The sequence below is a fragment of the Macaca thibetana genome, chromosome 7, assembly GCF_024542745.1.
Source record: "Macaca thibetana thibetana isolate TM-01 chromosome 7, ASM2454274v1, whole genome shotgun sequence".
NCBI classification, from domain to species: Eukaryota; Metazoa; Chordata; class Mammalia; order Primates; family Cercopithecidae; genus Macaca; species Macaca thibetana.
Genome location: NC_065584.1, coordinates 44,331,304 through 44,357,095, shown reverse-complemented (window position 1 = coordinate 44,357,095; position 25,792 = coordinate 44,331,304). Strand labels below are relative to the sequence as shown.

Sequence of the window (25,792 nt, the reverse complement as noted above, 5' to 3'; positions counted from 1 at the left end):
TTCTACAGGCTCTGAGGTGGGGACCACCTCCAGGCAAGCTGGGAAGTAGCAACGCAGCACCATCCTACTCTCTTGAACACTATTCATTGTCCTTATTTAACCCTTTCCACCCTAGGTTGCCATGATTTTATACCTCCCATCAAAGCCTGCTCTTGGTTACTTACCAGTCAAGCATGTTTCTGATTAACCAATTGACACTAAAAAATAAATAACTGCTAATGGGCTTCATGTGCTTCCCTTATCAGGCATAGTCACTATTTGCAAACTTATGATTGAAATAATGGTGAAATTTCAGGCTTTTCTAATAACCTTAAAAATATTCCTTATCTGTCCTCAACGAGTTGGTTTACAAAATAGTAACGATACCCAGAGCAAAACTGTATCTTTGATATAAACCTCTATAAACTTTTAGGTATTCCTTAACCATAGGCAAGATCCAAATTAAACAATGGTTGTTCAAAACATGGCCATGAGTTGGTAACTGTTGAAACTGGGTGATAAAGAGATGAGGATTCATTATACTATCTATTATTTCTATATACGTTACAACACTTCCTCTTTTTTTTTTTTTTTTTTTTTTTTTTGAGATGGAGTCTCGCTCTGTCACCCACGCTGGAGGGCAGTGACGCAATCTTGGCTCACTGCAACCTCCTGCCTCCCAGGTTCAAGTGATTCTCCTGCCTCAGCCTCCCGAGTAGCTGGGATTACAGATGCATGCCACCACACCTGGCTAATTTTTGTATTTTTAAGTAGAGACAAGGTTTCACCATGTTGGTCAGGCTAGTCTCGAACTCCTGACCTCAAGTGACCCACCCACTTCAGTCCCAAAGTGCTGGGATTACAGGTGTGAGCCACCACACCTGGCCTATTAAAAGATTTCTATAGTAAAATGTTTATGTTTTAAATGTTGTTGCTACTAGTCTCAGGATTCCTTTCCAGTTTCTGTTTCTTGCCCCACTCACCCACTCATCTTTCTCCTAATGACCCGAACATATCCCTAGATCTGAAGAATAAGACGGGGAGGGACAGGAGAACATGTGTAAAAAGTGAGAAGGGAAAAAGAAAGCAGATATTGCATCAGAAGCCTTTGCTGGCCTTCCTATGTAATGCAGAAAATACTGAGCTATCTAATACGCTGCTCTGAAAGAGGAATGAAGAAAGGCTTTGGGGTACCCATATAATCTGAATGTGTACATTCCTAGTGCCTAGAACAGTGTGTACACATAACAGGCATTTAATAAGTATTTATTTCATAAATATATTTTTATTATTTATTTCATACTTATTAAATGCCTATTATGTGTACACACTGTTCTAGGCACTAGGAAAACAGTAGTGAACAAAGCAGATAAAAATCCATGCCATCATGGAACTTATTGTATTCTAGTTAAAGCCACAATTATCCCCATTTCCTAGTTATGGAAACTGAGCTCAGATGTATAAGCTATGGGAAGGAGATCCAATTTTATTTTAGTGCAATGGGAGGCCATTAGTGGATCTTAAAACAGAGAAGTGGCATGATCTGATTTCTGCCTAAAAAAAAAAAATCACTCCAACAGCTATGTATAGAATAGGCAGGAAGAGGACAAGTTAGGCTGTGAATGTGACAAGGGATGACGCTGGCTTGGCAAGGATGGTAGGGAAGACAGACAGAAATAGATTGATTCAAAAAGGTAGTGCTTTGCTGCTGGCTTGGATATATGATGTGAAAGAAAGAATTAAGGACAAGATATAGATCTGAGGCCATAAACTGAAGACAGAGATTACTGGAAAAGGGAAAAGTTTATTTCTTTGCTGGCTTGTTTTAGCGGAGAGATCTAGGGATCTAGTTAGAGACGTATTAAAGGAGCAGTATCTAGGAAGCAATTAGAAATATGAAGTTGGACCTCTGAGCTGGACAGGTCAGAACCAGAGACATATAAGACTCAGCAGCATATAGATAATACTTAAAGCCATGGGACCAATGGGATCACCTTGGAAAGAAGTAAACAAAAAGAAGAGAAATGGTCAGCTGGGAGCAGTGGCTCACGCCTGTAATCCCAGCACTTTGAGAGGCCAAGGCGGGCAGATCACAAGGTTAGGAGCTCAAGACCATCCTGGCTAACACGGTGAAATCCCGTCTCTACTAAAAATTAAAAAAATTAGCCAGGTGTGGTGGCGGGCGCCTGTAGTCCCAGCTACTTGGGAGGCTGAGGCAGGAGCCAGGTGTGGTGGCAGGCGCCTGTAGTCCCAGCTACTCGGGAGGCTGAGGCAGGAGAATGGCGTGAACTCAGGAGGCGGAGCTTGCAGTGAGCCAAGATTGGGCCACTGCACTCCATCCTGGGCGACAGAACAAGGCTCCATCTCAAAAAAAAAAAAAAAAAAAAAAAAAAAAGAGAGAAAAAAGAGAGAGAGAGAGAAAGGGTCCTTGGGCACCCAATATTTAGAAATAAGGTAGAAGAAGAAGAGCCAAGGAGAGCAAATGAAAAGAAGCAGGTGATAATAGAAAAGAACTAGAGTTTGGGGTCTCAGAAGCTAAGAGAGAATAGCGTTTTAAGGAAGAGGTCAAGAGCAGCAAATGCTGTTCAGAGGTTGACTAAGAAGAGCACAGAGCAGTATCTATTGGACTTGGCGGTCCTATGAAGTGTACACTATTATGATCCCTAATTTACCACTGAGGAAATAGAAGCATGGATGTTGTTAAGCTCTAAGGTTACAATTAGTAACCAGGAGAGTTATAACTGGACCCAGACTGTCAGGAAGAAAAGGTAGACCAACTTTCTTATTCGTTAGCTTAGAGGACAGAAAAAAATGATCATATGAGAATATGCTTTTGCTATGGCTAATGACAGCAAACACAGTTCTATTATTTTATTTTTGTCCCTTCCAGTGATTACTAGAAATTATTTTTATGAAGAAATAAGTGACTTTTCAGGTAATGACTTCCCTTCAACCAGCCAGCTATAATGTAATTGACAGGGCAAAGGTTCTTTAATTACTCAACTTTGAATCTTCATTAAACTATACATGTATTTCAAAAACTGAGTCTTCATCCCAACTAAGTCATTTATTATGTACTGCACTCTTTAACAAGTGTTTTTCCTCTCCTAAGACATGAAAGTAAACCATGAGAGGGGGGAAAAAGGGGCTTCTCTATACTAAAAAATCTGGGTAAAGAAACAGAAACTTCTCTTCCTTTGTACTCCTGGGCATATAAACTCTCTTACAGTGCCCACCACATGCTGCAGCAACTATCTGTTTGGTTATTTGTCTCTCCTTACTAATAACTAATCAGGAATATACAATACATCTGTCTTCCCACCATATACTCAGCATTTAATAAATATTCACAAAGTAAAAGTTTGGATATATTAATAAAGCTGTGTATTGTGGTTTTGCTTTAAACAAATTTCAAAATTGTCTAGGTAACTTGAATAAATCCAAGTTATTTCTAAGGATGTTCATCCCTGTATTGTGTTCTCATCTTCTGACTTGGTCAAAACTTCCTCTCTCAGTTAACACAGCAAAAGAAGGCCACGTTGGGTAAATAATCCAAAAGGCAGGTAGTTCTAGAAGTATATACATCTCATTTAGCTACACACTGTCATTTCTTCAGATTTATCTTACTGTCATGCTTTATTTAGTTTACTTCTAAACATTCACCAGATGACGAATGAGGAAGCACATGTCTGCTGGGTTGGACAATTCAGAGTTGACTGGATTGGTTAAGTAGTTCTTTACCACAATGGGAAAGAATGGCAAAGCATATCAAGTGTCATGGAAATCGCCAAACCTTTGACCCAGCCTGGAATATACTAGGTACTTAATAAAAATGTTATAAATGAGCCATTACTCCCATCCTTGAGAATTTGCCCTGAGAAACTAATCCAAGACAAGAGTGAAAAAGCTACTTAAAGCTGTCACTTGCAACATTCTCCAAAAAATGTAAAACTGAAAATAACCTTATGTCCAGCATCAGAGAGGTTTATCAACTCAGTGGAATACTGTGCAGCATTAAAGATGATGGCTCTATGGGAGTACCAAAAAAAAGTTTATAAATAAAGATTTATATGGAAAGGCAATTGAAAATTGTGTGACTATAAGGATAAGAATGGAAATGGTTAACTATAAATGGAAATTAAAAGCTATATTAAAGCAAGAGGACTATGGATGATAAACACAGTCCTAAATCTATAAAAAGCATACGTTAAAGACATACACTATGTGAGTTACACCTTCCACTCCAAGATGAAAATGGGTCTTGAACTTGTTTATTATATAAGACTACTGCTGCCAAGCGAGAGTTAAGAACCACAGCCTCCAGGAGTGCCAAAGGTTTATCAGAAAAAATATATATATATATCACAGCCTCCCACAATACCAGCGAGCTTGGCTCATGAATGAATGATTTAAGAATTACATGAATGAACCAGTTTAACTGTACAGTTGAGCTCCAAAATCATAAATTTAAAATCAGGTCATCCATGGACGGGCTTCCATTGGGGTGCGGGGGAGGAAGAGGGGAGGAGTGTCTCTAAATCCCCTGATTTATCTGCAACAGTTTGTATATTAGTCCAATTTGGGAAAAGTCCAGTTGCCTTCATCAGATTTTCAAAAGACTTCCAAGATCTAAAAACGGTTAAAAACCAAGGTCCTAAATAGTAAATTTGCTTCCATTAAATCTTCCTTTATCACTGACAGTCACTTTTAATTTATAGTCTATGGTTAAATGGATTATTAAATAGGTAATGGCAGTTGCATACTTACCCAAATGTATCACAGCCATGAGTAACCACCAATATTACTCCCCACCACACAACAGTTTTGTGAAGAACCTATGCGGCTAGGTTAAAATGCATTCAGGTATTTCCAAAGTCACAAACAGTCTCTATTATATTAAAATACATGAGGTTCTAGCCCTACGCCTCCTATTTTATTCATTCAAAAGCAGACTACCAAAAATGTACAAAAGGAAATTTTAAAGTATATTAGATAAATTTATTTTTCAAATATTGTATTTTAAACTATACTGGTGTCACTGCAAAGTAAAAAAAGTTTAAGAAACAAATGCAGCCGGGCGCGGTGGCTCACGCCTGTAATCCCAGCATTTTGGAAGGCCGAGGCGGGGGGGATCACGAGGTCAGGAGATTGAGACCATCCTGGCTAACACAGTGAAACCCCGTCTCTACTAAAAATACAAAAAAATTAGCCGGGCATGGTGGCGGGCGCCTCTAGTCCCAGCTACTCGGGAGGCTGAGGCAGGAGAATGGTGTGAACCCAGGAGGTGGAGCTTGCAGTGAGCTGAGATCGTGCCATTGCACTCCAGCCTGGGCGACAGAGCAAGGCTCCGTCTCAAAAAAAAAAGAAAAAAGAAATAAATGCCTCTGAGGTAGTCTAATTCCTTTTCATTCCAAAGATATTAGAATACACAGTGGATGTTAGGATCAAACTAAAGGCTTGAAGGGGCTAGGAGCAGGGGCTCATGCCTGGGAGGCTGAGGCAGGAGGATCACTTGAGGCCAGGTGTTTAAGACCAGCTCTGGTGACATAGCAAGACCCCCCCACCTCTCTATGGAAAAAAGAAAGAAAAAAAAGGAGGCTTGAAGGCACTGGCCTGGCCTCCAAAAAGTGGCTATAAGGACAAAGCGAGGCTGAAGGGATGGAAGGAAAGGATGTCAAAACCTGGACAACCCCTCTTCAAAGATAGAAAACCTCCACTAATGAGCTTTTAGAATCAGATCAGGTTAGAAACTATCTCATCCAGCCCCTTCATCTTAGAAATAAGGAAATTGTAGTTCAAAGAGCTTGCAAGTTTTTCAAGGTAACAAATTACCATGAAACGCAGACAGAGTTCCCAGGGAGAGTTCCTAGGGTTCCTTCTGATACACCATTTCCACCCAACCCTGAACTGTGGATGGACCTGACTTCTTTATTTCTCTCTTTTTCCTCTGATCTTCCCTACTCCCATTTCTTTTTAACATTTTTACTACTCTCATTTTCTCATCTCTCCTTTCTCATCATCTCCTTCCAAGTTTTTTTGCCTGCCAGTGCCACTCAAAGGATGACTCAGCATTAACAAAGAACTATAACGATCTCTTCATCCCCACTGCTGGTTCAGACCTCCAGCAGCAAACATCTTGATTACCGCACTGTTTCCTTTCCGGTGTTCTCTTCCTCACATCCCTTCTTTTTGTCTCCCCCAATTGGATTTTGAAGCACTTAAGGACTCCTTATTCATCTCAGAATGTCTGGCACCTAATATACAATAAATGAAAATAACTGGGGGTGCCAAATAGAATTCAGGACACTGGTGAAATCTGACTTTCAAATAAATGACAAATAATTTTTTAGTATAAGTTTGTCCCATGCAATATTTGGGACAGTCTTATACTAAAAAAAATTCACTATTTATCTGAAATTCAAATTTAATTAGAGGCCTTGTATTTTTATTTACTAAATCTGACAACTCTAAAATAACACTAATATTAAGAACCTCTAACTGCTTGCTTTGAGGGTCCAGCTGCTCATTTTTCAGTACGTTAGTTTACTGCTGGCTATTGTTAATTACGGTGCTGCAACAAAAACCAAAACAGTCAAATTCTTGGCCAAATGTGAAAGATGAGACTACAAAGTTTCCGCGTTCATGGCCTCATAAACAAAAGAGGAAGAAGCATTTAGGCATATTTTTATCAGTTTTTGATTAAACTTACTACTTTTTCACTTGCAAGAGCAAAATACAACTGTTATATTTCTAATAGTTCTTTAAATTACTGCAGAAAAAAATTCACCATTCCCAATCCATTTCCATAGAAATTACTAGTTTTGCACTATGATTTTGACTGGCATTTTATTGTTGTTAAGGAAAATATTATAATAGAACAGAGTGTGGCTAGCACCTAAGAGCTACTCATTAAATATCTGCCAATATTAATAAAAAATGTACAAAAGATAAGGATAATACAATGAATGTTTTTTTAAATTAATGAATACTTTGAATTTCCTGTAGTTATATATTTGTTAAGATTTGAGGCTCTGGCACACTGGGCATGTAATGTGATCAGGGGATCACTTGTACCACAGTATAACAAGTCAATTTAAATCATCTTTGTGATTTAGAATATATTTTCTAGACGGTTGAGTATCATCTCTCTTGAATAAAAGCAGAACTAGCTGACCTTAAAGATGTTTCCCCCTTTCATCTGTGAAACTGTAAGTTCATACAATTACACAATATTGCAAGCCTATCAACTATAAATACAAAGAGAATGTTATTATGGCTATAAAATGAATTTTAAGATTACATCTAAAAGGTAAATTTTCTAACCAAAAAGACTATGTGAATGATGCTAAACAGAAAACATTCCAGCAAATTTAAAGCTGCCATTATTTCTCCAGCACTATTCACATTAAGACCTCATGCAAGTAACAATTTCAATGTTATCCCTGAGTTTTCTCATCCAGTTTAAGCATTCATTCATTCAATAATTCATTATGTATTAAAAAGAAACCAAAATGATTTAATCATTTACAACCAGGAGGGGCTAGTAAATGCAATGTTGACACTTAGGCCATCATGTATTATTACTTTTATTGTTGTTGTTGTTGTTGTTGTTGTTGTTGTTGTTATTGTTATTGTTATTATTGAGATGGAATTTCACTCTTGTTGTCCAGGCTGGAGTGCAATAGCACGATCTTGGCTCACCGCAACCTCCGCCTTCCCAGTTCAAGTGATTCTCCTGCCTGAGCCTCCCGTGTAGCTGGGATTACAGGGACCCATCACCACACCCAGCTAATTTTCTGTATTTTTAGTAGAGACGGGATATCACTATGTTGGCCAGGCTGGTCTCGAACTCCTGACCTCAGGTGATCCACCTGTCTCAGCCTCCCAAAGTGCTAGGATTACAGGCATGAGCCCCTGCACCCAGATCTATTATTTTCATAATATTTTACATTAGCACAAAAGATGGATCTAAGTAGATATGGTAAAATTGAACCTTGAAAGAAAATAGGCAAATCATCAATATTTACCATGAATGCCATTTTTAAAACACAATTAAATCTGAAACAAAAATATGAATATAAGCAAGACTTACTTTAAATCTCTAAATCAGACATTTAAACACCTAAGACTATTTTCAAACATACCAGAATTTATATTAAATATTCAACCCTAAGGCCAGGAGCAGTGGGTCGCGCCTATAAACCCAGCACTTTGGGAGGCCGAGGCAGGAGGATCACTTGAGGCTAGGAGTTGGAGACCAGAGTGGTCACAATGTTTTCAGAAAACCCGTGTCTACATACATACATACATAAATATTCAACCATAAGAACTAAAATTCTAACAAAATTTTCTAACATAAAAATAATAAACAATAAACAACACATATATAATGTCAAGTTACTTTTGGTAACACCACATTTAAGAGTTGTTAATGGTCTCAATAATAAAGAACCTTTCAAATCTGACATCTTTAAATGTCAGCTCCTTTAAATTAATTATAGATAATTATTGATAAACATAGAAAGATCCCAAAGCATTTGTAATTATGCTTGAGGGACTCAGAATCAGAGCAGATAAGTATCTTTTAAGCCGATGCTTTGATTAGGAAACAAATGGCAAAATTTGTAAGCTTTCAATTACCATTTAATTTAATTCACTGGTAATTTGTTCAATCAAATAATTTGTTTCTAAAGCCAAAGTATGTATCTTAATCACCATAATATATTGTAGTTTCCACTTCAGACTAGGTATAAAGTCTTTTTTTAAACCTTGCCATCTATATGAACTAACCCAGCTACTTAAAAGTTATCTGAATTTAAGAAACCATTCAAATCTGTTATTATAGCATAAAGGCATGTCCTGGCCAGGCATGGTGGCTCACGCCTGTAATCCCAGCACTTTGGGAGGCCAAGGCAGACGGATCACAAGGTCAAGAAATCAAGACCATCCTGGCCAACATGGTGAAACCCCATCTCTACTAAAAATACAAAAATTAGCTGGGCACGGAGGCACATGCCTGTAGTCTCAGCTACTTGGGAGAATGGGGCAGGAGAATCGCTTGAACCCAGGAGGCAGAGATTGCAGTGAGCCAAGATCACGCCACTGCACTCTAGCCTGGTGACAGAGCTAGATTCTACCTTTAAAAAAAAAAAAAAGGGGGTGGGGCATGTCCTTAACACCTAATTCTAAGGAGCAGAAAATTTAAACTTAAGTCAGTTTGACAATTTCCTAGAATAGGCCATCCACTGCAGGTCTAGCTTTATTGCCTAACATATTAAATATTTAACTGTATTTGCTATGTAATATCATCAATAATTATAATTTTCAGACATTATTATTCCAAACATGTTCATTTGAGTTACCTACGATTCCTTGAGTCAAAACCATCTCCTCAATATCCTTGTTTATCACAAGTGTAGATCTCAGTTGCATGATGAGAACTATCTGAAATACTGTAACATATAGGTGTGATCAAGCCACTCCAGCAAGCCTGTCCATATCTTTATCATAAAACTGCATTTGTGGACAAAGCTCTATACTTTTGTGAAGATGTTCACTTAACCAATGACAGAGTGCATTGTTTACATGTGACTAAGAAACAAGCAGTTGTGACAGCTGTGAGGTTTGTTTTACAACATCTAGAAATCTGGAAGAGGATTTAAAAGGAGATTTCTAAAGCGAGTAATTACTTTAGAAATAATTAGTAATTATTGTTACACATTTTGAAATAATTAGTAATTATTCAAATATACTTTAGGAAAAATTAGTAATTATTGTTACACATTTTAATGTCACACTTAAATCTGTATTAGCAGGGCTTTCTAGGACATAACAACTATTCTATTAAACCTGATTCTGAAATGAGGCAGAAAGAACATATTAAAATGATCAAAAGTTTAACAGGCAATTTAAGAAAAGGAATATCAAAAAAAAAAAAAGCTTAAAACTTATGATACCCAATTAGAATTTTTAAATATAGCCAGTATTCAAAAGACAATATTAAAGTAATAGAAGTCTTAGCCATGTACTATTTTCATAACACACAAGAAAGACATCATTTTTATTTATATTTCCTGTATCAAGTATTTATTTTTTACTCTACTGGGTATACCCTACAGATTTACACAGACCAAAAAACAAACACCGTTTTCATTGTGATTGCTGCTTACTCCTGTTAGAAGCAGTCAGAGTATTTAGTTGATAATTGTTATGATGAATTGGTATAACTAGATTTAACATACGGTGATTGCTTCTATAAATAATTTAGTCCCCTTAGACAAGGAGTTTCTAGAAGATCGGGGCACTGCCAATTGTATGAAAGAAAGGAATCTGTCCATGAGATATCAAGAATAGAGAAACAATAGAATTTGAATACAGATCAAATGTAAATACAGGCATGGTTTGGAAGACTATGTCAACACTTCATTAGAAGGGGACAAAAGGGGAAAACTGAGTGAAAGAAAGAATTTTGTCTTTTGTTTCCACTCTCCTTGACCTGTGCCATGTTCATCAGATGACAGAGGTGCCATGGCAGGAAAAGAGAAGAGACTGGGGAAGGGGAGGGAAGAAAGAAAGAAAGATTCGAGGGAAAAACACATTTGAGTTGGCCCCCTCTATGTAGTGATCATTAATGCCAAACTAGTATAATCAAGTTAATACAAGCAGAATTTATAACAGCTGCAAACTGGAAACAACCTAAACGTTCATCAAACAGTATAAAGGATAAGCAGTCATAACCAACCCCCCCAAACATATATATGCTGTTTAATTCCATTCATATAAAGTTCTAAATTAGGCCAAACTAATTAAGCTTTAATTAAGTATTAATGTCAGAAGAGAGAACTCAAACTTAGAAAGTCTTAGCCACAGGGCCCTACACATAGCTCTTAATCACAGGGCCACATACAGTGTTTTTTTTTTTTTTTTTTTTTTTTTGAGACAGGGTCTCACTGTATTGCCCAGGCTGGAGTGCAGTGGTGCGATTACAGCTCACTGCAGTCTCAACCTCCTGGACACAAGTGATCCTCCCACCTCAGCCCCGCAAGTAGCTGGGACTACAGGCACGTGCCACCACACCCAGCTAATTTTTATATTTTTAGTAGACATGGGGTTTCACAATGTTGCTCAGGCTGATCTTAAACTCCTGAGAGCAGGCAATCCACCTGCCTCAGCCTCCCATAGCACTGGGATTACGGGAGTGAGCCACCGTCTACAGTCATATTTAAAATAGGGGCTCTGTGGGTACATGTCACCAGCTGACTAGTGGGCTTGCCTACAGTGAGACTGGCTGGGCTAATTCCTTACCGCTTGTTCATGCCCCTCCCTCCAGAACTCCTTTGTAGGTTGTGTCTTTAGGTCTTTTCTCTTCGGTTTGCCTGATTCTCCAGAGAAGAATCATCTAACCTCCTGGCTAGAGGGCGTAAGGTATCTGGGAACTGAGTGGGTTTAGTCTCAATTCAACATAGTGTCCTACTTTCAGAAAGGTGCACACTGCTCTCAGCTGTGCGTAATGTCCCCAAGTCTAGATTCCCTCTAGTTTAGCCTCTCCAGAGAGTAAACCTTCAGTGTTCTGCTGGGATTTGAGACAGCAGTTACATGGCTACCTGGTTTTGGGAGAATGGGAGAAAAGGAATTCTGGCTGCTGCTTATACAGACTTTCCAGCGAATCTCCTGTTTCGCCCCCATGCACCCTTCCTTTGAGAGGTTATCTTTCTGAAGCTCCTCGGAGTTGTGCACATGACTTGGCTATGTCTTGACTTTCCTTGCTGCTGCTTCGGGTTCCGTTTTCTCTGATCAATCAAGATAGTAACCACTGTTCATTTGCTTTCTAGCTTCTAAAATGTTAATTTTGAGATCTCTCTATTTTGCTTTGTTCTTGTGGGTTTTCTTTCTTTTCAGTAATAACTTTTTTATTTCAGTAATTGTGGGGAGATTTTAGGTAAAAAAAGTAAACATACGCATGAGTTCAATATACCCTATTTACTCAAAAGTTAGTGATTATTTCTTTTTTTTTTTTTTTTTTTTTTTTCTTTTGAGACGGAGTCTCGCTCTGTCACCCAGGCTGGAGTGCAGTGGCGCAATCTCCACTCACTGCAAGCTCCGCCGCCTCGCAGGTTCACACCATTCTCCTGCCTCAGCCTCCGGAGAAGTTGGGACTACAGGTGCCCACCACCACGCCCGGCTAATTTTTTTTTGTATTTTTAGTAGAGACGGGGTTTCACCGTGTTCACCAGGATGGTCTCGATCTCCTGACCTCGTGATCCGCCCGCCTCGGCCTGCCAAAGTGCTGGGATTACAGGCGTGAGCCACCACGCCCGGCTGATTATTTCTTATTAAGTTATTTCTTCCATTCTCCAGTAATTTTTGCTAATTCAAGTAATTTAATTTGCTTATGCAAAAAATATATCAGTCTCTTTTTAGTGGGGAAGAGTCCAGTAAAACAGCAAACAAACAAACAAACAAACAAATGGCAGGTGCTCTAATCTTAGCCAAAATAAACTGAGAGATCTTCACAAGAGTTTTCTTTCTTAGAATTAGCACCAACTACATTAGTAGGTCTTAGTATAAAATAAAATAGAAAAATAAAGCATGTTCAGGATCTGGGAATACTGAATGCCAAATTCAAATGAACGCCTCCAAGTCATGATTTCATCCAATGAAGAAGTACACAACCTCCCCAAAAATAAAAATAAAGGTCAGCACTAGAATGTAATGTAGAACAAATCCCAGCCCTTAGTATGCTGCTCTCCTCTCAATACTCAGTCCCCTATCACCTTTTCCACTATGACCTCTGTGTCCAGGGCACATGGATATCCTTAATTTCTTTATTTCCAGTTATATACAGAGCTGTTTTGACATCTCACTATCATCTCAAATTCAGGCTGGTCAAAACTAATTTCACCCTCATTGGACTCCATTTATCTCTCAAAGAGAATTCTCCTCCCACCATCCCCATTCTTTCAAGAAGTTCACTATTTTTTTAACCCTTTGGAGTTTTTGTTAACTCTTTTCCTTTATTTGTTATATACAATTTTCAACAAATCATTTTATTTATTACTTCAAAATGTCTCCTTAGTGCTCATGATGGTATTACTTTTAATAGCGGAAATTTGGAAATTGTCTAAATATCCCAAATTGGAAAAACAGTTAAGTAAACAATGGTACATCCACATAACGGACTGTTAGGAACCATTAGAATTATGCTTTTAAAAGATTAATTACAGGAAAGCATGTTTACATCATAATGATAATGAAATAAAAAACAGAATCCAAAACTGCATATATAGTAAGATTTTTTTAAAAAAAGGTTTAACAAGGAAAAACAGGAAAGAGGTAAAAGGGGAATTTTCTGGGGAGATGGCAATGTTCTATATCTCATTTGGGGTGATGACTATACAAGCATATATAATTGCTAAATTCACTGAACGTTCATTGCCTAAGATCTGTTCTTCAAATTTTATTGTAAGTTAAGTATATCTAAAATTTTTAAAGGGAAAAAAAGTCATATTAAAAAAAAAAGAAAAAAAAACAGACTAGGAGCAACTTGGCCAAAATGTGGGTAATGATTGAATTTAAATACTGAAACTATGGGTGATTCTTTGATAAGGGTAGAGAAAAAAAACAGAAGATGGTGAGTTCTTTACATATTCTTAATTTCTTCTTCCTCTGCAATCATCTGACAAACCTAAGACAACAGCCCTCTGCCACAGGCCATCCTGGGTTATATCTGCCAGCCTAATCTTCCTTAAAGGAGCACAGACTTTCTTCACAGGGTCTGGAGAAAAGAAAAGTAAGAATATAGTTTCATTTCACCTCCTGTTCAAAAATCCTTACAACTCCCTGCTCGCCATCTACAAGATTAAGTCTAACCTCCTCTGCTTAGTTTGCCAAGCCCTCTCTAATCTAAACTCATCCCTGCCTCTCTCTACCTTACTGCCGACAAATTCTGACCACGAACCCTCTGCTCCCATTCGGCTCCTATTTCAAGATTAAACTTTGCTCAAAATAGGAGGCAACTTTTTACCTGCTGAAACGGTGATAGCAATGTTAAATTAATTATCTCTAGCGTCTGTTATCTTCACACAAAACTATTACAGGGAAATGATACTTCACACAGAAACGACTGTATTGCACTCTCTCCAAAATTGGAAATGTTAGCAGTGAGTCCAAAAGTGAAGATTGTTGATATTAAATCTTAGAATCCAAAAATAGAGGTGTAAACACTGCAATAGTCATAGTGCTTACTGTGTATAAATCAGTGCAGAACCTCCTACCGCCTGGGTTAGCCTCAAGCACTCCCGCCCCACACAGATTAACCATGTGATACCAAGGCTTTGCTGCATTTCACCATCTGGGGACTGTGGGTCCTAAGTCCTAGAAGGTTACTAAAACTGAATTCAGCGTTTTCTGTAAAAGCCACAGTGCACAAGTTGATAAAACAATACCAACATAAGGCTTTTTTGAGAACACAAATTCTAGATATCTGCTATGTGGACTTTATGGTTCAAAATCAGCTAATGCTCAAAGAAAAATTAAGCCTCTTGAATTGCAAATTTTTTAAAAAGCATACACAAAACATTTGAGGCTCCTGATGTATGTTTCTGACTACTAGGTATGTGTTATTAATTGAAATCACTAAAAATAAACAAGAAAAACTGCCAAAACTAACTGTCACTGTCTCTTATACTCTGTGTCTATGTGCATGTCTCTCTGTGTGTGTGACCTTTCATTCGCAGAAGCCCTGAGCTAGACGGTGAGTAATTAAAACACATCTGACCTACATATAACCATTACCATATAACCACATTTAGCACATATAACCATAGGTTCTGTCCACAGATTAACATTCCTCCTTATCCCAAAACTACTGCTTCATAATGAATTGAGTAGGATATGCCTCCAGGGGAGGACAGGACAGCCTGCCCTCCCTGTTGACAGTGACACATAGCTGGCCTCATCTTAGTTCTTCTGAAGGAAACCAAGAGAGGGAAATAGGGGCAGGAACTGACCACCAACCCTGTGAGCTTACATTTTAAATGTGCTTTAAACACCACTGCCTTCTGATTATTTTACTGCTCAAACAACTGTCAGAGACATTTGAACCTGAGCAACTCCATCTTGAACAGGGGCTGGGTAAAATAAGGCTGAGACCTGCTGGGCTGCATTCCCAGTAAGTTAAGGTATTTTTAGTCACAGGATGAAACAGGAAGTCGGCACAAGATACAGGTCAAAAGACCTTGCTGATAAAACAGGATGCATAAAGAAGCCAGACAAAACCCACCAAAACCAAGATGGCAAGGAGAGTGACCTCTGGTCGTCCTCACTACTACACCATGGTACTACATGGTACCACATACCAATGCCATGGCAGTTTACAAATGCCATGGCAATGTCAAGAAGTTACCCTATGTGGTCCAAAAGTGGCGGGAGGCGGAACCCTCCGTTCCAGGAATTGCCCATCCCTTTCCTGGAAAACTCATGAATAATCCACCCCTTATTTAGAATATAATCAAGAAGTAACCATAAAAATGGGTAACCATTTTTATGCCTATGGACTAGCCCTTCTTTTATTCCTTTGCTTTCTTAATAAACTTGCTTTCACTTTACTCTATGGACTCACCCCAAATTCTTTCTTACGCAAGATCCAAGAACCCTCTCTTGGGGTCTAGATCGGGACCCCTTTTCAGTAACACAACTACTCTTACTTTACAGAATAGGATATAACACATTTTCCACTTTGTTATTAAGTGTAGCACAAATACAAAATTTAATTTTCCAACAGTTTCTCTACTGTCTATGATTTTTTTTTCCTAATCTGTCTAAGAGAAAAAAGCCAGAAATCCCTGAAAAGTAAGTGGCCTGCCTTATTCCAGAGAGTGGTCTATCCTATTCTCCTAAAGCCCTTACCTTCTGCAGGAAGGCCAATTCCGAAGTACTTCAAAGCAGCCCATTTAGCATCTAACATTATCCTCCCAAGACCCCAATCCCTACCTTTCTGAAAAGTATAGAAACATATTTTCCAATAGAGCTTGCTTATCCATTTTGTCAAAAAAAAAAACACTTGTTCTCCAACTTAGCAAATAATTATAACCAGCCCTATTTTTGCTGAGAAATGTCTTTTCTTGCATGTGCTACTCCTGACCCTCCTCACCATGACCCCAACAGCTTTCCCTCTCTACTACTCGGCCAACCCTCACCTCTCCCTATTCATCACTGAAATGGCATTTCTACTCTAGAGTCTTGTGTTTTTGCACCATTTCTCAGAGGCAACTTGCTCCTGAAAAGTCACTGGATAGCGTATTTCTTCTTGTTTTCCTACAGATCAAGTTTGGCTTTAAATACTGGTCAGCAGCCAACTGCCTCCTGGAAATGACCTGCTCATTGTCTGCTTGCCAGATTCTTGCCCCAGGCACTCCTGTCTCTGTGAATTCCACATTGAGGACACTCATTTTCTCAGCTTTTTCCTGCTCATCATGCAGCACTGTGGTGTAACCAGCTTTCTCCAAAGAATTAGCCAATAAATTCCTCTCTTTCATTTCTGTGTCTCCTCAGTAGACAGACAGCCAAATCATACAAACTAACACCAAGAGCTGGGATTATCCAAGACCCACATGCACATACCACAAGCAAGATTTCTCACTTTGTCATCCATGTGCTTAATAGATTTTCCCAGAAGCACTGCTTATACCTTTAAACCACATTTTCCGCTTCAAGGTTAAATTGAAAGGTGGGAGAAAAGAGAAACCAAAACTTGAATGCAGTACTGTAACTTACCCTGCAAAATTCTGCTGCTAGCCACTGGGGGAAGGGGTAGAAACAGGGGGAGTATTCTCATTACAGTGAGATGATATTATTGGATATATCAGTGCCAGACAAGTCACAGCTGTCAAACAATTTTAAGTATATTAAAAACTCTGAACAACCTTTAAAGCAGTTAAGCCAGAAGGACTACAGCTTGTAAATGAAGCAAACAGCAATCTTGAGTAGCTCAGTGGCTTCCTGAGTAAAAACCCTCTCTTTAGCACATTTAAATTAAAACTAAACACTTTAAAATCCCTGTCAGATTCCTTAAGAGAGAATGCTTGCAGGAGAGAAATGCTAAATTATTACTAGAGTGGGGACATGAATATGCAAGTATATGAGGAAAAATTCATTTAGATGAACTTAGGGCAGTATATATACAAATGTATATGTAACTATAAACACATGGGCATATGCAGATTCACAGGGAATTCTCCCAAAAAAAAAAAAAAAAGATATGAAAATAAAACTTCGTAGAGAGTTTGAAATCGATAGACAGACAAAAGATATGGAAAGTCATCTGAAAGAGAAAAAAAGCTTTCAGGTTAGCAAGACTTCATTGTAACCAGAAAAATGTATTAACCAATATAAAGAGACAGGTAAGTCTACTGGGGTGCTAGACGTGGTCCCATGAATAATGATAATAATGATATGGCTACTTCAACAATGCTTACCACAGTGCTAAGCATTGTTCATAAATTAATTTTCAAAACAACCTTATAGAGTTACAGTACAATAACAAGCTTAGAGGGTTGAGACTCACCCAGAATCACATAGTTCAGTAAGTGGCCAGACTGGGTCCTTGTCTGTCTGTCTATGCCACTGACCCAGGAAGGACAATAAAAAGGAAAAGCAGGCTGAACACACACAAGTGCTTCCAAGGATTAGGATGCCCATCACGGAGATGAAGGGATGTCTGAATCATCTAATTAACTCCCCTTGCTCCAAATCTAGGCTAACCAACCAACCTAAGGATTCCTTGGCAGCTCACATAATTTGCTGTAGGCAGAGAAGGCACAGTTCAAATATACACAAACAGCTATCCACTGAGCAGTGCCCTTCTCACTCTGAATTCATACACTGGCACTTTCAATTTCCATATGTTTTCTGTGGGTCCTACCAATTCAACAAACAAGGCTACAAGATGGGGCCCTCTATGATGCACGGGTAAGGTATCACCACGCCAATGTTACCACATAAGGAGCACCAACAGGCAGAGGAGCCTAATTTTTGGATGGTGGGGCAGAGAGAGAAGTGGAGTGGGAAAGCACATGAACTCAGGGGACTGCAGTCTGGGTGGAAGAGAGGGGTGTTCTGAAATACACAGCCTTCCTCCTGGGCTTCTCCTCACCTCCTCAATCACTATTTACTTTCCCAGACTGGGAAGAAGTGGTAGGGTAGACAGAAAAGTTGAGAAGCAGCGTTAACAATTCAAGAATAACACAAAGGCCGTGTAAAGCTATTATACAGGGCAGCAGAAGTGGTAGGGGAGAGGGAGTGAAGAAGAAACTGTTCTTAAGCAAAAAAAAAAAAAAAATGAACATTTAACCCCAGAGCATACTATGTGGTCTGGCCTTGTGAGAAGCAGCAAAATACAGGGAAGGGCTTAAATCAAAGGCCTTTTTACCTATTTAGAAGAGCTCAAGAAAAAAACATAGTACAGAGGCAAAACTCCAACTTTTAGGGGTTTTAGTCCTCATTCCTATTGGAAAGAATAATTCCAGGAAAGCATTACGGCTTAGCCTTTAAGAGTATGGGTTCTGGGCCAGGCACGGTGGCTCATGCCTGTAATCCCAGCACTTTGGGAGGCCAAGGCAGGCGGATCACGAGCTCAGGAGATCAAGACCATCCGGGCTAACATGGTGAAATCCCATCTCTACTAAAAAATCCAAAAACAAAACAAAACAAAAAAATTAGCCGGGCTTGGTGGCGAGTGCCTGTAGTCCCAGTTACTCGGGAGGCTGAGGCAGAAGAATGGCGTGAACCCGGCAAGCAGAGCTTGCAGTGAGCCGAGATTGCGCCACTGCACTCTGCCTGGGGGACAGAGTGAGACTCTGTCTCCAAAAAAAAAAAAAAAAGGAGTATGGGTTCTAAAACCAGATCACCGAGGTTCAAATCTCAATCACCCAGGTGAGTGGCTCTGGATAAGTTTCTTAACCTCTCTCTTCCTTTACCTTATCTATAAAATGACATCTATTATGAGACTACCTATGTCACAGGTGGTTCTCATTCAATGTGAAGATTGAATTAGCTCAGACATTGCAGTTCCTGCAGATTTTTATGCAGGTAACAATGGAAGGCATACAGGTGCTGGCCATCTTCTTTCATTAGTACACACCTGTGTGAAGAGACTCTAAGGATTAAGTATATGGCCACAAGTCTAAATTGTGTAACTTTACAACAATCTACCTAAACTCACACCATATAAAAAAAAAAATCTGAACAGTCAGACATGTATTTAAGATACTGAGTTTACTACCAAAAGCCTTCCCACAGAGAAACTCTAGCCCAAATGGTTTCACTGGTAAAATCATTCTAACAACTTCATTTTTCATCTTTAGTTACTGCCAGAAATGGGAGGACCCTATTTCCAATCTTTTTTTCCAAGTGAGCAACACCCAGCATAGACATTTACTGCACACAGGGTAAAATCACGCTTAACCCGTTTCTGACTCACATGTACCTTTGAAAATTTAAGCAAAAGAAAGTTATTTTCTCCTATAAAAATACACACGGTCGGGCGCGGTGGCTCACGCCTGTAATCCCAACACTTTGGGACGCCAAGGCGGGCAGATCATGAGAACAGGAACTCGAGACCATCCTGGCTAACACGGTGAAACCCCGTCTCGACTAAAAATACCAGTCTGGGCGACAGAGCAAGATTCTGTCTCAAAAAAATAATAATAATAAAAAATAAAAAATACACAGAACACACAAAATTTTGTAGTTAACATCAGAGGGTTCAGTGACCCCAAGAAATCCATCTATGGGCACCCCAAGCTGCTAAATCAATACCGTTAAATGAGCTTTAACTGGATTAGCACAGAGTGACAGTGTAAGATGGGAATTGAGGAAGTACAGACCAGGTTCCCTACCCTTTGAAAAATCATGAATGCTAACAATCTGTTCCTAACCTTGAGCAGTAAATTCCTCCTGATTTCATTCTACAAATGTCTTTGGGAGATCTCATTATCATATCCTTAAATTATTTCCTTTGTACCAAGGAATTCTTTAATTTCTAATCTAATTCTCAGGTCTTATCTTTTACGCTTATCCTATCCTTCAAATTTCCCACCAGCTTCAGTTATTAAGTGCGCTTCTCAGATATCACTCAATTCTCTTCCATTATGTATAATTCTAATATTATAAGCAGTCCACCCTCACCCACCCACCCCCAACGGCTCTTTTGCTATTAATGCGTATCTACAAATCTTATCTCCCCTTTGGATCTAAAGAGTCACCTCCAAGGCAGATTCTGGCCGGGATGTATACAGTAGTCCCCGTCTTATCTGTGGTTTGATTTCCCATGGTTTCAGTCACCCATGGAATAAGTACAAGAAGATATTTTGAGAGAGAGAGAGACAGAGACAGAGACAGAGAGAGAGAGAGAAGGAAGAGGGAGACCATATTTACATAGCTTTTATTACAGTATATTGTTATAACTATCCTATTTTACTGTTATTATTAATCTCTTACTGTGACTAATTTATAAATTAAACTTTATCATAGGTATGCATGTATAGGGGAAAACATAGGATATACATATGGGATTCAGTACCATCCACAGTTTCAGGCATCCCTGGGGGTCTCGGAACATATTCCCACAGTTAAGGGCGGACTATCATGGTTATATTCTTTATCAGACGCAGGAAGATGAAAAACGGAAATTTCATATTCCCCCTCCTCCAGTAGCTATCATTCCAAGGCTACTTTTAGATAGTTGTTATTTTATTAAAAGAAACTCTGCCCTTCAGCTACTAATGTAGCGAGGTTAACCAAGCACTACTAAGAGTACATGTGGCCAGACTCTGAGATATTTAATTGCAACTTCATAATTTTCTACAAAGTCATATTATTGTATTAAGAGGCTAACCAGAGCTCTGGTTTCCAGGTAAATCAAACAATGTATTTAAAAAAAAAAAAAAAAGCACTAGATAACCAAGGGACATGATATAATTTGAGAGTGGGAAAAAACAAAGCTGATGGTGGCCAAGAAACAATGTAAAAAACTCAAAGAAAGACCTCAATAGCAAAGAAGGAAAAACCAGCGAATATATTTTATCTTAAAACTAAATTAGCTTTGGAAAATTACATATTCTACCATTTGAGGTATAACCAGAGATTATACCTCTGGTATATACTGAAGCAGACTTTGAAACCAAGAAAAGCCAAGTCCTAGAGACAAAATATAAAAATAATAACAGCAAATGATCAGTGTGACAAGGTTGTATACTTTTTGTAGGAGAGAAGTGACAGAATTTTACTCTAATGAAGACAGTACACCCAAAGTGTGAGCAATTATTATCTCCAGTCATCATCTCAACCTCTTGATTTTGTAATCCACTCTTCAACCCGCTAGCTCCCACCTGTACCACTGCACTGAAACAATGATTCACTGGTATCATCTAGAGTTCCTTCATTGTTCTTTCCCTCCCTCCCCTGCCCTACTCTCATTCTGATAACTACCGATTTCCACCCCCTACTTTCCATATCTAGGTCTCCCATCGGAACCTCAACATTAACTCATCAAAAACCAACTCCTCAGCTTCCATCCGAAGCCTGCTCTCCCTACTGCTGTACCTTTCCCAAACAACAGCACCACACCACAAACTACCCAACTGCCAAAGCTATCCGAGACTCCTTCCTCTCTCACACTCCAAAAGTTCACATAAGTGCTAATAAGCGACATCAATTATACCTCCTAGGTGAATCTCAAATGCTCCTTTCCTCTCCTTCTCTACTTCCATGCCTGCAGTTTGCTTAGGCCCTCCACAATTTCTCCATTAAAGCAGTCTCCTAATTGATTCCTCTCTGCCTTCAATCTCAGCCTCCTCCAATCTCTCCGTCCCACTGCCACCGAAATACAAATCTGACCATGTCACTCTCCCACATAGAACCTTTCAACCGTTGTCTGTGAGGTTCTTTCAGACTCTGGCCACATCCACATCTTCAGCTGCCATCATTCACCTCCTCCCACTCTCCAACAATAACACTGTAACAACATAGCATGACTGTGTTTCCCTGTATATATCATGTGGTTTGGGAATTCCTTTGCATCACATAATTCTCTTTAAGTTCAGCCACATTCATCTTTTAATACCCTACTGAGGCTATAATCATTCTGTCAAGCCTTCCTTAACCACCCTTCTATCTACCTTCATATCCCTTTACTCCTTCCTTGCCTTGTACAGACTTTATTACTACACATACGACATTATCTCGTTACTGTTCACATGAGTATTCCCTCTACCAGATTTTGAGCTCACTGGCAAAGTGAAGTCCTGTCTTTTTTATCAGCAAAATGTCAAAGTGTGACACTGAGTCATTTAAATAAACATTAAGAATTAACTAAAACAATGTCTTCACCCATGAGATTTCATCTCACATTTGAAGTATCCCCAAAAGAAACATTTTCAAGAAAAGAAGATGGATGTGCAAATATAAAGAATATAAAATATACAGAGTTCAAACTCAGGTAAATAAAAATTTACACAAGGTGATTTGGAAAGCCAGAAATTCCAAGAAATCTTTCAAATGGATACATAACAACAAAACCAAAAAGGCATTAGCATAATACGGTTAAAAAAAATATGCCTCAGGGACAGACACCTGACACTTGAGATGATGTGAAGCAGAATGCAGCAAAGCCTAAAGGAGCTGGAAGTCCTGATTCTCATTTTTCATCAGATATGACTCCGGGAGACCCCATGAGAAATACATGAAACAAACTACTTTCCAAAGCAACTACGTTGCACAACGGCCTGTAAACTTTAAGAAAGGCGTAATCCATTCAAAATTTCTTAGACTGTGTTGATCAAAAGAGTTGTTAGTTTTCAGAGATGGAAAGATGTGAGGGATTCATCATCAACTCTCTCCATTTATAACAGAAGAAACTGAGGCTTAGAGAGAGAATTACTTACTCAAGTTCTTACCACTAGTTAAGCGGAAGATGAGAAATGAAGACAGTGGCTTCCGTGTTCTCTGTCTGGTACTCTTTCCACTACCCACTCTCCTCTTCTACAGGTAAGTTACAGGCTATTTTGCTTTACAGGCATACCTCAGATACATTATAGGATCAGTTCCAGACCACCACAATAAAGCAAATATCTCAATAAAGTAGCCACACAAATTTTTTGGTTTCCCCGTGCATGTAAAAGTTGTGTTTACAATACACTGTAGTCTATAAAGTGCACAATAGCTTCATGTCTAAAAAACAAAAACGGACATACCTTAATTTAAAAATACTTTATTGCTAAAAAATGCTAACAATCATCTGAACCTTCAGCGAGTTGTAATCTTTTTTGCTGGTGGGGAGTCTTGCCTTCATGTTGATGGCTGCTGACTCATCATAGTGGTGGTTGCTGAAGGCTGAGGTGGCTGTGGCAATTTCTTAAAATAAGATGACAATGAGGCCGGGCATGGTGGCTCACGCCTGTAATCCCAGCACTTTGGGAGGCCGAGGCGGGCAGATTGCAAGGTCAGGAGTTCAAGACCAGCCTGGCCAACATGGTGAAACCCCATCTCTACTAAAATACAAAAATTAGCTGAGCATGGTGGTAAGCACCTGTAATCCCAGCTACTTGGGAGGCTAAGGCAGGAGAATCGCTTGAACCCAGGATGTGGAGCTTGCAGTGAGCGGAGATTGTGCCACTGCACTCCAGCCTGGGCAATAGGGTAAGACTGTCTCAAAAAAAAAAAAAAAAAAAAAAAAAAGACAATGAAGTTTGTGGCTTTGATTGACTCTTCCTTTCATGAAAGATTTATCTGTAGCATGTGATACTGTCTGACAGCATTTTATCCACAATGGAACTTCTTTTAAAATTGGAGTCAATCCTCTCAAACCCTGCCACTGCTTGATCAACTAAGTTTATGTAATGTTCTAAATCCTTTGTTGTCATTTCAACACTGTTCACAGCATTTTCAGGAGTTGATTCCCTCTCAAGAAACCACTCTCTTTGCTTATCCATAAGAAGCAACTCCTCATTTGTTGAGGACTGATCATGAGATTGCAGCAATTCAGTCAAATCTTCAGGCTCCACTTCTCATTCTAGTTCTCTTGCTATTCCCATCACATCTGCAGCTATTCTCTCTATTGAAGTCGAACCTCTCAAGGTCATCCATGAGGGTTGGAATCAATCCCTTCCAAACTCCTGTTAATGCTGATATTTTGACTTCCTCCTGTGAATCACACATGTTCCAAATGGCATCTAAAATGGTGAATCCTTTTCAGAAGGTTTTCGATTTGTTTTGCCCAGATCCATCAGAGGAATTACTATCTATGGCAGCTACAGCCTTAAGAAATGAATTTCTTAAATAATAAGACTTGAAAATCAGAATTACTCCTTGACCCATGAGCTGAAGATTGGATGGTGTGTCAGCAGGCATGAAAACATTTGGCCGGGTGCGGTGGCTCACGCCTGTAATCCCAGCACTTTGGGAAGCAGGCTGAGGCGGGTGGATCACGAGGTCAGGAAATCGAGACCATCCTGGCTAACATGGTGAAACCCTGTCTCTACTAAAAATACAAAAAATTAGCCGGGCATGGTGGTAGGCGACTGCAGTCCCAGCTACTCGGGAGGCTGAGGCAGGAGAATGGTGTGAACCTGGGAGACGGAGCTTGCAGTGAGCCGAGATCGTGCCACTGCACTCCAGCCTGGGCAACAGAACGAGACTCCGTCTCGGAAAAAAAAAAAGGGCAGGGCAGGGCAGGGCAGGGCAGAAAAGGAAACAACATTCATCTCCTTGTATATGTCCATTAGAGCTCTTGGGTAACCAGGTGGATAGTCAATGAGTAGTAATATTTTGGGGAAAAAGAAAAACAAAATGTTTTTGTGAGCAGTGGGCCTCAACAGTGAATACAGAATATTTGGTAGACCATGCACAAACAGAGGTGTTGCCATCTAGGCTTTGCTGTTCCATTTACAGAGCATAGGCAGGGTGGATTTACGTGGTTGTTAGACACCCTAAGATTTTCAGAATGGTAAATGAGCACTGGCTTCAACTTAAGTCACACCAGCAGCATAAGTTCCTAACAAGAGAGTCAGCCTGGCCCTAGCTTTGGCATTGATTTCTCCTCTGCAGCTGTAAAAGTCACAGATGGCAACATCTTCTAATAGAAGGTTGTTTCACCTACATTGAAACTCTTGTTTGTGTAGCTACCTTCATCAATGTCTCAGCTAAATCTTCTGGAAAACTTGCTGCAGCTTCAGCTTCTACAACAGCACTTGGTGCTTCACCTTGTACTTTTATGTTAGAGAGATGGCTATTTTCCTTCAACCTCATAAGCCAACCAAGCTCTGTTACTGTCCAACTTTTCTTCTGCAGCTTCCTCAACTCTCTCAGCCTTTATACAATTGAAGAGAGCCAAGGCCTTGCTCTGGGTTAGGCTTTGGCATAAGGAATGTTGTGGCTGGTTTGATATTCTATCCAGACCACTGAAACTTTCTCAATTATCAGCAACAAGGCTGTTTTACTGTCTTATCATTCATATGTTCATTGGAGTAGCAATTTTAATTTCCTTCAAGAACTTTACCTTTAAATTCACAACTTGTCTGTCTGATGCAAGAGGCCTAGCTTTTGGTCTGTTTCAGCTTTTGATATGCATTCCTCACTAAGCTAAACCGTCTCTAGCTTTTGATTTAAAATGAGAGACATGTGACTTTTCCTTTCACTGGAACACTCAAAGGCCATTATAGGGTTATTAATTGGCCTAATTTCAATACTGTTGTGTCTCAGGGAATAGGGAGGCCTGAGAAGAGGGACAGAGGCTGAGAAACAGCCGCTCGGCGGAGCA

The 25,792-nt window shown here is 39.4% G+C and overlaps 1 protein-coding gene across 7 annotated transcripts in view; it reads right to left on the bottom strand.

Annotated features, from left to right (window-relative positions):
- Positions 1-25,792, bottom strand: part of PPP2R5E (protein phosphatase 2 regulatory subunit B'epsilon) — a 174,884-nt gene that overhangs the window by 53,106 nt on the left and 95,986 nt on the right. The window lies entirely within an intron of this gene.